At 32.1% G+C, this 12,948-nt stretch overlaps 1 long non-coding RNA gene across 1 annotated transcript; it reads right to left on the reverse strand.

Annotated features, from left to right (window-relative positions):
- Positions 1–10,414: 10,414 nt before the first annotated feature.
- Positions 10,415–11,720, reverse strand: LOC128183481 (uncharacterized). Its single transcript, XR_008243610.1, has 3 exons — positions 11,427–11,720; positions 10,736–10,791; positions 10,415–10,561 (listed from the first exon to the last, which is right to left on the reverse strand). It is a non-coding gene; the product is annotated as an uncharacterized LOC128183481 (long non-coding RNA).
- Between the last annotated feature and the right edge of the window lie 1,228 nt (positions 11,721–12,948).

The raw sequence follows: 12,948 nt of genomic DNA on the forward strand, positions 1-12,948 counted from the left end.
TGTTTGGTCTACCTAAACAGGTCGCATCGTAACTTTTAAAAGAGATTTTTTCTAAAATATGGTCATTAAAATTCGATAGCTATATGTATTGTTACATTTCATTTATTGAGTGTGGATATTAATAGTGACGATGAAAAAATAATAACGTATATTATAAACGTATTACAGTAAAACTCAGTTATGTAACTATGTTAAATTTCGTTATTATTCACCTCTACGGTACTCAAAATCAGTTCGATATATCCGTTAATTCGTTGTATCCGAATTCGTTATAACCGTAAAGTTTGCAAAGAATTGCCAATAATTTACCAGGGATTCAAAAATAATTTCGCTATATCCGAAAATTCGCTATATCTGTGTTCGTACTAAACGCGTTTTACTGTATCAACATTTATTTCAGCAACTTGACTTTTATTTTGATATATTATATGTTAAATTATGAGACCGAATAAAAACCCACAAACATGTCTGCAATTTGACACAGCATTAATAAATTTTCGATGTATTCATATTTTTTTTTTCATTTTTGTGGGGTTATTTCATAAAATATGCCTAATTGAAAGTTAAAGTTTTTAAGAACATTCTCGGCTCTGAATGTAAACACATTTTTACAAAATGTAGCCCCCTCCTTTTATCCAAAAGCATGAAAGTTTATCACAATCTGTGTAACCACTTATCAATTCACTGAATCTTGGTATGAAGTTCCGATTTCTAGATTAATTTCCCTTGTTACTTGTTTTTATTTTCATGAATATCCATCGTTTTTCAAAAGAATTTAAAATACCTCATCAGAATAAAACAGAATGCAGTATTTTATTTCTAATAAATTTATTTATTGCTGAAGCTCTCTGCAACAATTGTGAATTCGAAAGCATCAACAACACAAAACAGGAAAACCGTATTGAGCTTAAAACTAATGGTAAACATGCTTAACTATAGCTAAATAAATATCATGAACTAGATGGAAGGAGGTTAAGGTACATAGTTGTGCATTTACTATAGCATTGAATGATTTATTTTTGACGTCGTCGTGTCAATAACTGCCGTCAGGTGAGCAGATAAATTGAATAACGCGCGTTAGCGCGTTATGATAATTTGTCTGCTCACCTGACGGCAGTTATTGACACGACGACGTCAAAAATAAATCATTTAATGCTTATATTTACATCCCTTACTGAAGAAATCAATTGTTTACTGAAATAAATTGATATAAAGTGAAGACCACGGAGGGAGTAAATTAGTAACAGCAAGAACAGCTGATTTGTAATACCGGTTTAAACTGGTTTTCCCAGAGACCGTTGAGATGAGATCGACGAGCATGAAAATATAATCCATGAAAAATAACTATCGAAATGTTGCTTTTAACAATAAAGTCAACTGTTTTGTTGAATAATTATAAAACATGGTGTTTTGACAACATTTATGAAATACATTTTTTAACCGATTACATAGAAATCACTGTTTGAGAACTACTTATGTAAATTACATGTAAATTCATACGCAGTGAATAGGTGTTGCATTTAGAGGCATTTAAACATCACGGAATTTAATGGAAAAACACAGTAGAATGTAAATATATGTACATGATTGATAACAAAATCACATATATTTACAAGATATTTTATCAACATAATTTCCCCATGTTCAAACATATTTTATCTATTGTAAAGACACCCATCACAAAAATGCACACAGTTATTCATTCAACAATAATTCCTTTAAAAAGAAAATTAAATATCTTCCTTTTGAGCAGCTAATTTAAAAAAATGTTGAAAGTTCACCTTGCTATACAAATGTATGTTACATTAAAGGTTTAGAATTTATCAATTAAAACTTAATGGTCTATAACGGTATATTACAGCTGAGTTTAAATTTATAACTTTTAAACGTTAGATGTAACATATACACAAAATAACTATACAGTTATATACAAAATAGGTATATATAACGCCCTTTATGATGCTTTCCATTATTAAAATGAATGTCTTAACCGTTTTATAAAAAGCACTTCCATATAAAATTTGTACGTGAATAAAAACACAATATGTGTAATCAGCATGTGACTGTATATTTTATTATTTATTCAGGTCCAATTAAGAGTGTACGGGGATTTATTCCAGAATGTATTTTATACACCATGAGGCCTTTAATTACCTATGTCATACAAATTTTAAAATTATATTGTTTTACCAGTGCTCTGCAACTTGAAAATCGGGTCCACGATCATTCAGAATAAAGAGGTATAAATCATATTTTTTTTTTTTATTAATGACTCAGTTTAAACAATGTGTTTTAATTCAATTGTTAAACATAAATTCTTTCACCCATTTTAAAAACAGTTTTTCAATATTTTTACGACTTGTAAATGATGTTAAAAAACGGAAACAAAACCTATCTAATATTAACAGAAATTGTGCTTAACGTCATTTATTAGTATAAAATGAGGATTTTGACAAATTATTTAATCATTTACTTAATTTAACATTACATTATTTTGCGCAATGATCTATAGTTGCACTTGTAAACAAGAACTGCATTGTGACGTCACATTTTGTATTCACCCGGCTTCAACAGGTAGTACGGAAATACACTCGGCTTGTTAGTCAATCAGATGTCCCGTTATAAGCGACAATATAGGAAATAAACTATAACATTTCAAGGTATATGTATCAAAATAATGTCGCTTTATCAATGTGCTTGTTATAAAAAAAAACCTTAAGCCGACGGGGCTGGGTTAGTGCAAAGCAAAAATGTGTGCAAAACGTGACTTTTCCTGAATGCCTGATATGATATCAGCTGTAAAATAGCTAAAAGACAACCGCAATAAGACCATGATACATAAATTGATCTAATTCTTTTTTGACGCATGGGTTCAAAATAACTTATTTGATTTTTTCAACATTTTATGAAATACAAGTCTTTACAGATAAGAAAGTAAAACCAAAATAGTTCATTACTGCTTTTCACAAGAATAATTTTGTAATTCACATGTGTCCATCGTGAGCACAAAAAGGATCAATATTCCCTTATTTAAGCTAGGTTTGACAAGATCACGGGGTTTGCTATTTTTATAATCTTCATTGTCAAATCTTTCCTTATGTTTCGTTGCGTCTACAAACCTCACGTATTTGTATTAGTTTTCCTTATTTAACCACTCCCTCGCAATGTTACTCCATGGTATAAGTTTTATTTATATTCCTGGGTTTTCCAGTTTTATAAATATTTCTGTAAGTGGGGTTTTCATTTTTCCATTAATGCTTATTTTATATGCCTTGTGTTCCTAACTTAAATTGTTACAGCAGTTCTCTGCCGCTTTGATAGTAAAATAGTTCTTTTTAAAGCAGAAGATAAAAAAGAAAACAAATACAAGAATTTAAATGAAATATCTTACTGTGGTTTCATTAATATTCAAGGGTATCAATTTTCGTGGATAAAGTGAAAATCACAGTTTCAAGGATACGTAAATTCGTGGCCAGTGACCCTTTCAATACAAAATGTTAATAGAAATTGCATTTCAATGAACATTAAATTTCATGGATCAACTCAACAACGAAATCCACGAAAATTGGTATTCAACGAATATTGATGAAACCACAGTTTATTATGAGCATTTTTGGCATCAATTAATAATGGATTGGGAATTATACAGTACACATCACGTATTTATGAGCTGATCCACACTGCATAAACTGTTTATCGATCACAAGTAGTGACATTTAAATGTAAATTCAATTGGAAAAGATGCTTCAAGAAAATAAGTCATCATAAAATGTGAATCAAATTATAAAAAAAATTTCACCCAGGTGTTGAATTTGTTTTCAGTGTCTTTATTTAAGTCTTTTGGCCTTGTTTATACAAATATATTATTTATGGATCACTGACTAACTTAATCAACAAAATGATTGAACAAATAATCAGAATGCAGCCAAATAACATTTCAAATATCTTGCATACCATGCCACATCCATCACTGTTTTTCTTCATTCGACGATACTGACACGCATAAAGGATTAGCTGAATGATGGGTTCAGCTATTCCATAGCAAGCTTTCACAATCTGTACAGGTGATATTAAATCCTTGGTATTGAATGCGACGATAAGAGCCAATATGATCTGTGGCAAATCCTCCAACATTGTGGACATAAACGAAAGTGTCACAGCGCATGTGCCGTTCTCTTCCTCCTGGTCATCGTCGTCGCTGTCGCAGATCCCAATAAACTTGGTAATGATGGTACATAAAAACAAAATGGATCCAAAAATGGCAAAGCCAAGAATACTGTATCTTACTTTGTCTCCAACAAGGTCTGTTTGGCTCACTTCGACGTAAAAATCCCAATCCAAGATCAGATCCGCTATTTCTAAAAGGAGCATTAGAATGAAACGGGACACTCTTGAACAACTGGCCATTTTGAGTATTCTTTCGGCTAGAAAAAATAAAGTAGATGAATTAAAACAATGAAGTTTTGAAATTAACACAGGAGACAACATTAACCTCCAAAAAAACTCCCCCCCAAAATTATCAATACCGTTAGATTAATGCTGCGGTATGATTAGCGTTTCCTCTCTTTGTTTTAACTGTTATAATAATACTGTTACATGTATATATTTTGTAGGCAATTTAAATTTAGAAAACTGTGCTTCCCACAATTTATCTTGTATTTATTTATAGAAATAATTGCAATTTATTCTTGGAATTAAAAGCGAAAGTACATTGGTCTCCGTTTTCGGAAAACGTATGATAAACTACGATAACGTAGAAGTGCAAATTCAATATTGCAGAAAAATAACTAACACGGTTTTGACATTTGTTCTTAAAGCGGAGTGAAAGGGCCAGATGAAAAAATTAATAAATCTTATCTGTTTGGACGAGTTAGGTATTTGTTCGGACCTATAGGGATTTGTTCAGCCAAAATAGCTATTTGTTCGTACGAATATTAAGTAATTTGTCCAGATTAATTAGTTTTTTGATCGGACAAATAAGTTTACGTACAACGTTTTTTTAAATTGTACAAACAAGTATCTGAACGTTTATTTTCTCAAAGAATGGACATCTATCCAGCAAAATAAATTGTCTGAAATAACACAAATGTTTCTGGAAAACCAGCAAATGTGAAGGTATACTTGTATTTTATATCTGTAGAAAATTTCCGAAGTTTCGGTGATGACATAATGCGACCAAGATAACTTAGCGTGCCCTTGAAAGAATGAGACCACGCAAGCTGTGATACAAATGAACATTGCCTTTCTTGTTTAAATGGACGCCGTCTGCTAAGAATTTATGGTAGCAATATTTTTCTTATGCTGGTGAAGGAAACAATCCATTATGCTTCCAGAAGGACGCATAATCCAAATTTGTCATGTCTTTCTTGATAAGAGCGTTGGCTGCATCAACAAAATAATTATAATCAAATGACTGCCTAAATCTTGGAAGTAATTTACATACATGAATCTGTGAAACACTAAACCTTTTTGCAAGCAAGTTAATTCCTCCGGTGAATATTATCGTCTTACGTCATTGCCCTCAACCATAAGAATGATATGATCCGGCTGGAGTGTTTTAATGAACGGTAAATCGTGACGTAAAATGTCATCAATAGTACGACCCCCTGTTCCTGCGTACCTTATTGCATGTTAGTTAATACCAAGATCATCAACATACCTTAAATCTTCATCGTCAAAAAGAAAATGATGAAAACGACGGACAATAGAGTGACCGAGAATCAAAACTGTGGTTGAATTCATTTGTGCGTATAAAATAATAGATTATATTAAAAAAAATGTTTGTAATAGATCAGTGACGAACATACAAACATTAGACTTTTAGTATTTACAACGCTTACCGTTTGAATTTTTAAAGAAAAGGTTCGAAGGAACAGAATCAATATTCTAAGGTGTTACCCGTGCGGGGTCCTGAAAAAAGGAGAATTAGCGCGTCTTTCTAAACAAAGAGAGTCGCTAGAATTCCCGCGTTTAATTTCATTGGTCAAATGATGACACCAACATTACGTGACCAAATAGAGCACCCTCAACTTCTTGATAATACACATTAAAAAGTGCGATAACTCGTAGGGTGAAAAATTGTAAAATCAAACTTAAAATTCCTTTGTTAGTATAACGGGTAAAAATAAAGCAGAGTTGTTGATTTAAGATTTTATGCGATAAATCAAACACGTCTGCTAATAAAGATGGAAAAAGAATTTAACCCGAGATGAGATCTTAAAGAAGAATCATTTATAACGGGGTACGAATCGATGCATACGTCTAATTTAACAATTAATAATTATGCAAACCCAACCCTGCGCCTAACTATATGTCATTTTAATTTATTCGACTGTATAATACAAAATCGGTACAAAGTGTCATAACGGGCAACATCACTAAAAATGTAATGATATGAGGAATAAGCTTAGAAAGCGAGGCGTCATTCTTTTCTATTTTTTCTCCGAGGTGCCCACTTTTTTAATGATGTTTTGGGGCAAATCGTGGTGTTATCACTAAATTGTATAATATGATTTTCTATACTGCGTAGCAATGTTAAGGCGTCCCGATGCTAAAATACGGCTGGAAAACGATATTATTTGAATCATCGCATAAATACTTTGACCTGGAGTATTTCCTAAAATAAACGTTACTTTTATTGACAACGATGTTAAACATTATAGTTGGTGCATTTGTAAGCATTCAACCTTTATTATCTCCTGGAGATGCTACTCAAGCTCAGTTACCACGAAGTCCAGTACTTCTTTCACCTATAGTTTATTAATAAGCGTGATCGTACAGTTAAAATTACATCAACTAAAAAAAGCCCAAATCAAAGAAGCTCCTTAAGATAAATCAAAACCTAAAATACATTTCGAAAAAAGAATTCTCAAAAATATAAATATCTAAATTTAATTCAAAATCAAATTCCAAAAATCTAAAAATCTAAATGAAATTCAAAATCAAATTCCAAAAATCTTAAAATCTATCTAACATCATTTTACAGGGGTATATATAACATTTTACTTATGAATGACAGTTCTGACAAGTTCGGCCCATCTACGATGATCACGAGTGAACATTTAGTGTTCAAATTCCAGAGTTATATTTTATTTCTAAATAAAGTAACAAAACTGTCAAAACTGTCAGAAATAATATTGTGGTGCAGGTTTTGAGTCTCAGAGTCCTAGTCTCTGAGTCCCCCACATGGGTATGATGCATCGCTTACGCATAATACATTCATTTATACATGGCTTAAAGGTTACAAAAGTTAAATAGCATTACAGGACTAACTTGCAATATCAGGGCCTTTATTACGCACACAGGATGCCAAATATGACAATTTGCTGATAACTTATTTATATATTTTCAGTTTGGGTTTTACTGTGCCAGAATTAATTAACCTCATTTAGGACTTAGAGTATTTGGATGCAGGCTTTGAGTGTCCCGCCTCATTATGGAGCATCGCTTGTGTGCAATATTGAAATACCATATATAAAAGTATACATGAGTTAATGGTTTGAAATGTTACAAAGGTAATATATAGAATATGCAATACATGACTCAATATAGATTACCTGAGCTATCGATGCAGACACATAATCGCCAGATGTGACACTTATTTATAAACTCTCAATTTGTATATAATTATGCACCTTATTTCATAACCTCATTTAGGAATACTACGCAGTGCTACAAGAGTCACAGAGTTCATTCTGTTAGTTATCATTACCACAATTCATTGCGCAGTAGATAGGTATACATCAGTATCATAGTGACCAATATGTAATACTAGCAATTCAATGTCATAGCATGGCTTTCTGTTTATACATTTTTGTGACGTCATATGTACCTTGTAATCACGTGACGGTCGAATCCTAATATTGCAATTGATCTATTTGAATCGCATCGGTGCAGGTGATTAATGACATTAAATTATAAATCCTTTGTTATTACATATATTTTGAAGTTCTTGCTTGGGCTTGAAATAGATATTTCGTTTATGAAAGATAGTGTTAAAACATTCCACAAAATCATCAAAATTATGCACATTTTTACTATTCAAAAGCGATTTACAAAAATTAGGGTAAAACTGTAGGTTTCCAAAGCGCAATTCACATTGGTATTTTTATTCTCTACCAATTTTACGTAAAATATTCTAAAATGGTGTTGATCTTTTACCTGCGCCAAGCTAGTTTTTACATGCATTAATTTTTCTTCATTCTGTTGTTTACACGTAGCAGGGAGAGTCGTTTTTAAATAGTATTTTACTTAAAGAGACAGTACGGCGCATCTCATAAAAACCGACTTGAAAAAACAATTCCGATCGGGTTCGGTATTCTTGTACTTCTCATGAATGTATAAACTTTCTGAAATTACTAAATTTCTCTTAAGGAGTTATTCATTCTTTACTTTTATGATAAATTTCGCATTGTTTTTGTTTTTTTTCATAAGATATTCCAGTCAATCCCAGGTTCAAGAGACTGAGTCAAACCATCAAGAATTGCCATGCACTATTTGGACACAGACTGAGACAACTAAGAAGGACCAAGCCACCCATGTTGCCCGACCTGAAATTGCAGTAGAAGATATTCAAATCTCAGATGAAAGTGTACAATTTTATACTGGCCTACCTGATTTTGATACATTTAAAGCACTTTTTGGAACTTTGTGTGAATATGGATGAAATAGAATCAGATCAGCGTAAAAGACTTGTAGATCTATTTTTGTCGGTTTTAATGAGGCTGCGATTGGGGCTACCTGCTAAAGATCTTGCATATATGTTCAAGTTATCTAGTTCATCGGTATCTAGGATATTCTTTAGATGGATTATCTTCATGAGACAGTGTTTGTCCTCTATTGTATTTTTACCTGAACTAAAGATATTGCAGCAGAGAATTTCAAGTTGTTTCCTTAACTTTTCTGACACACACATTGTATTAGATTGCATAGAAATGATCGTACAAACACCCTCTTCATTAGAAAATAAGTCTCAGACTTTCTCCAACTACAAATCTCATAATACATTTAAGTCATTGATTGGAATCTCTATGACTGGAGCTGTTTGTTTAGCTTCCAAACGGTGGGGTAGTTCAACATCTGATGTACATATTACTAAAAATTGTGGTCTGTTAGAAGTTTTACAACCAGGTGATGCAGTGATGGTTGTTAAAGAATTTGTTCACTTAAAAGCTGATTTCGAAAGAAGTAGTGCAAGTTGTATTGTCTTTAAAATAGTCTTTAAAACAAAGAGTCGGTTCACAAAATAGGAAGTTGAAATTACTAGACACATCACCTCAGCGAGGATCCATGTTGAAAGAAAGATGGAACAAATTAAAACTTTTAGAATATTGCAAGGCATTATGCCACTGGCACTTGCTCTTATCGCAAATGACATATTTTTTTGTATGTGCAGCACTTACCACTCAGCTATGTTAAGGGCGTCCATACAAAAAAAGCGATATTTATCACGTAAAATGTTAGCCTTTGAACAATCTTGATATTCTATTCCAAACATTTGTTAAACAAAGTTATACAAATCAAATAATTTGTTATCGGATGAGCAATTTTTGAGTCTCTTGGGAATACCCTGTCACGTGATACTGCTAAAAATAGATGAACCAGGACTAATACGAAAAAATGCAAAGTGCAAGGGCATAACATAAACAAATATAGTTATTTCTGTTTCTAACTTGTAAAATGAACCTTCAAAATTTCGAAAAGTGCTGGGAGCTTAAATTATTCAAGGAGAGAACAATTATTAAATTCAATGTAAACAGTGTATGAACAGCAATTTACTGGGATTTCCCGCAATTAACGCTTATTTATATGAAATGCGTAGCGACTTCATACAGCTCCCAGCACTTTTTGATATAATAGGGATACAATGGTAAGACATGGAAATTTTCAATATATTTGATCAAGTGTATGCCCTTGCACTTCTGCATTTTATCTGACCCACTTCACTTTCAGCGTCATTTGCGTGAAATTCAAACGCAACACTGACTAAGATCATGATTTTAATTTTCATTCTTAAAATAATTTAACGCTGTGAATTTCACTAAAATAATGCTAAAATGTTGTTTCTGTTCACACCAATCATCATTATAAAATTGTTGAAATTGGAAAAACATAACTTCATCAGTTGCCTTTATTGGGGGGGGGGGGGGGGGGGGATGGGGGGAGGAGAGTGTGGGGGAGGGGAGTGTAAGTGTTGAGTTTGTAATTTACACATTTATGTTTCATAATAATTTATGTTACTATGCTGACGAATAAGTTCTTTTAATGTATAATCAGGTTTACTTGTAATCATAATTGATATTTTAGTACTAATTAAAGAAAGCAAGAAGAAACAATATATTAATATTATCAAGAATTTATTTTGATAATCACTTTACAAATACTATAGAGATTGCTTTTCTGTGACAAACTGTTCAACAAGACTAGTGTTTTCTGATTTTTAGTATTTTTCAGTCATAATGTGTAATTTATGGAAATTGAAAATTCTTCTTGCACACTAAATGTTCTTCTCTTCTGTCTTTTTGATATTAGGAGGTAGTCCAGTTGATAAGAAAACCAATACCTGAAATGATGAATATATATCAATTTCAAATTTCATTTCAATAGATATCAATGCAAATTATTATAATAGGTTACATTAGTATCATTATCAATATGATATTAAAAAACAACAAACTATGCATGAAGTTGAAGTTAGTGAGTAAAAGAAATATTCATATACATTTGTAGTACCTACTTTTCATCAACATCCCAAGAAGTGTTTTCAGTGGACCATCTACTGCCTAAGTAACCCTGAAAATGAATAATGTGTCATAATTAGCATTGCGCTATTGTGTTAAAGATAACATGAAAATGAAACATTACTCTATTATTGGGCATATTAATGGCGGTTTCAATTTCAGTGATATTACAACAGGCATAATCAAATGTTTATTTTTTAAAATGTGTGGAAATTCAGTTTGAACACACTTTAATTTTGTCTTAAATAAAACTAATTAGATCTTCTAAAAAGAAGGCTGAATAAAATAACACATTTCGATTTACTTAAACAAATTACAATCTTGTCTATAATCATTCCAGATCCTCATAGTAATCTTTGTAGTGCTAGCACATACAGTGTTTGGCCATGGACTTTTTATTGTGTACTTTGAACATGGAGGAAATGCGATCTAATATTATCGCGATATGAGACCAGTAAAAAGCTACAATGAGCCTCAACGCTCTCTATGATCAAAACTAGCGAAACGCAGAACGATTACTTTGCCTGACTGAGTCACCAAACTGATGTTTGAACACAATATTACATGAAAAACAAATGTAAACAAGTAAACAAAATCGAAGCCGAGGAATTTCACTTCTTTTCCGTTCCATCCAACAATATTAGGTAATATAAAACAATATCTAGGGGAAGTACAGATAAATCCTACCTTGTTCAGTTGAATCCTATGCCGATTTCTGTCCACGCTGGTTGTAAACGAGTTAAATTCCGAGATATATCACTGAAGTCCACATGTTTATTCTGATCACAGCTGCAAGCGCCGGTGTGACGTAGTCAACCTCGATACGTCATCAGACGACTTAGGAATTTCATGATTTCGCGAGATATAAAGAATAGTTTATGATTTTATTTCAGTACACCTTTCTTGAACCATTCAAACCCAATAATTAATCATATTCATTTTGGTAGATGTTTGTTAATTACCGAAATACCCATATCTCGTAAAATCTAATGAATAAGGGGCGGGGCTTATGCAAATTTTTCTAAATCACACGTGGTAGAATTCTTAGACCTTCCTTAACATAGCTGAGCAATGTTTTACCACCACTTGTCAGTCAGTGATAATCACACGTTCAAAGTATTTGTGTGGCTAACTCACAGAATAGGTTTTCTTAATTATATTTTTTTTTGTGAAATCATTATCATTGAAGAGTTTGGTGAAAGCGTATTGAAATTTATATATTTTATGGAAAGAACATATAAGGGTCATCAAATTTTTACTATACTGTAGTTTAGTATGCATATATCATACAAACAAGCATTGGGTTTTTTAAAACATTTTCAATTATGTATAATATATTCTGATGGCTTCATAATATAATTAACTGCTGTTATGGACAATATACTAACTCTTGTATATTTACTAATATCAAATTTTACACACTGCATTAAATCTATAACTGTTTAATGATTAAAAAACAAACATTAGTTAATTGTTTTAAGTGTGTTTATTTTTCAACTGTTGCATTGAAACATGGAATGACAAAATTTATGTAGAATGTTTATAATTTTTACAAAAGTGACTACCAAAACACAGCATTAAATGGGATTTAAATAACAGTCAGGTCTTGCAATGTATACAAAACAAGATGACACACCTTGTACTGACATACACACATTTGACCCTGAATTTGGATGTAATATCAATTGGATTTTATTGTTTGAATCTAGATAACAATAAAAATCTGGGGATTTGCAAGCTTCAAGTATAGTACTATTTCTCCACTTGAAGGAGCATTTGATTTCAATTAGATATGTATTTGTGTTTTTCTGTACTATACCATCAGGACTTGCTCCAAAAGCAATAAATGACTGGTGTAAGAACAAGCCACAGTTTCTTACCGATATTTTCTCTTTGCCGTAGAGTCTCATGTGTGCTTGATAACGCTTCTTAGCGATATTTTAATGTTTTAGCCCCCATTTTATTGCTGCTGTGGTTAATTGCTCATTATTCTCACCTTTGATTTTTTTTCAACCAATTTACCTGGGTTTGTGCTTTCTTTGCGTTTTAGTACGTCATGAAACAATGATGCAGTTATTCTGCCTTTTCGTGCTTCAAACCACAGCTTGTTGTCAGACAGCCCCCTTGCTGAGAATGTGAATGAATTCAACCTCATTACAGACGTCATTGGAAAGGGGCATTTGATTATCAGATGTAGTACAAGACTGAA

This window comes from Crassostrea angulata, chromosome 5 (genome assembly GCF_025612915.1).
Source record: "Crassostrea angulata isolate pt1a10 chromosome 5, ASM2561291v2, whole genome shotgun sequence".
Lineage (NCBI taxonomy): Eukaryota > Metazoa > Mollusca > Bivalvia > Ostreida > Ostreidae > Magallana > Magallana angulata.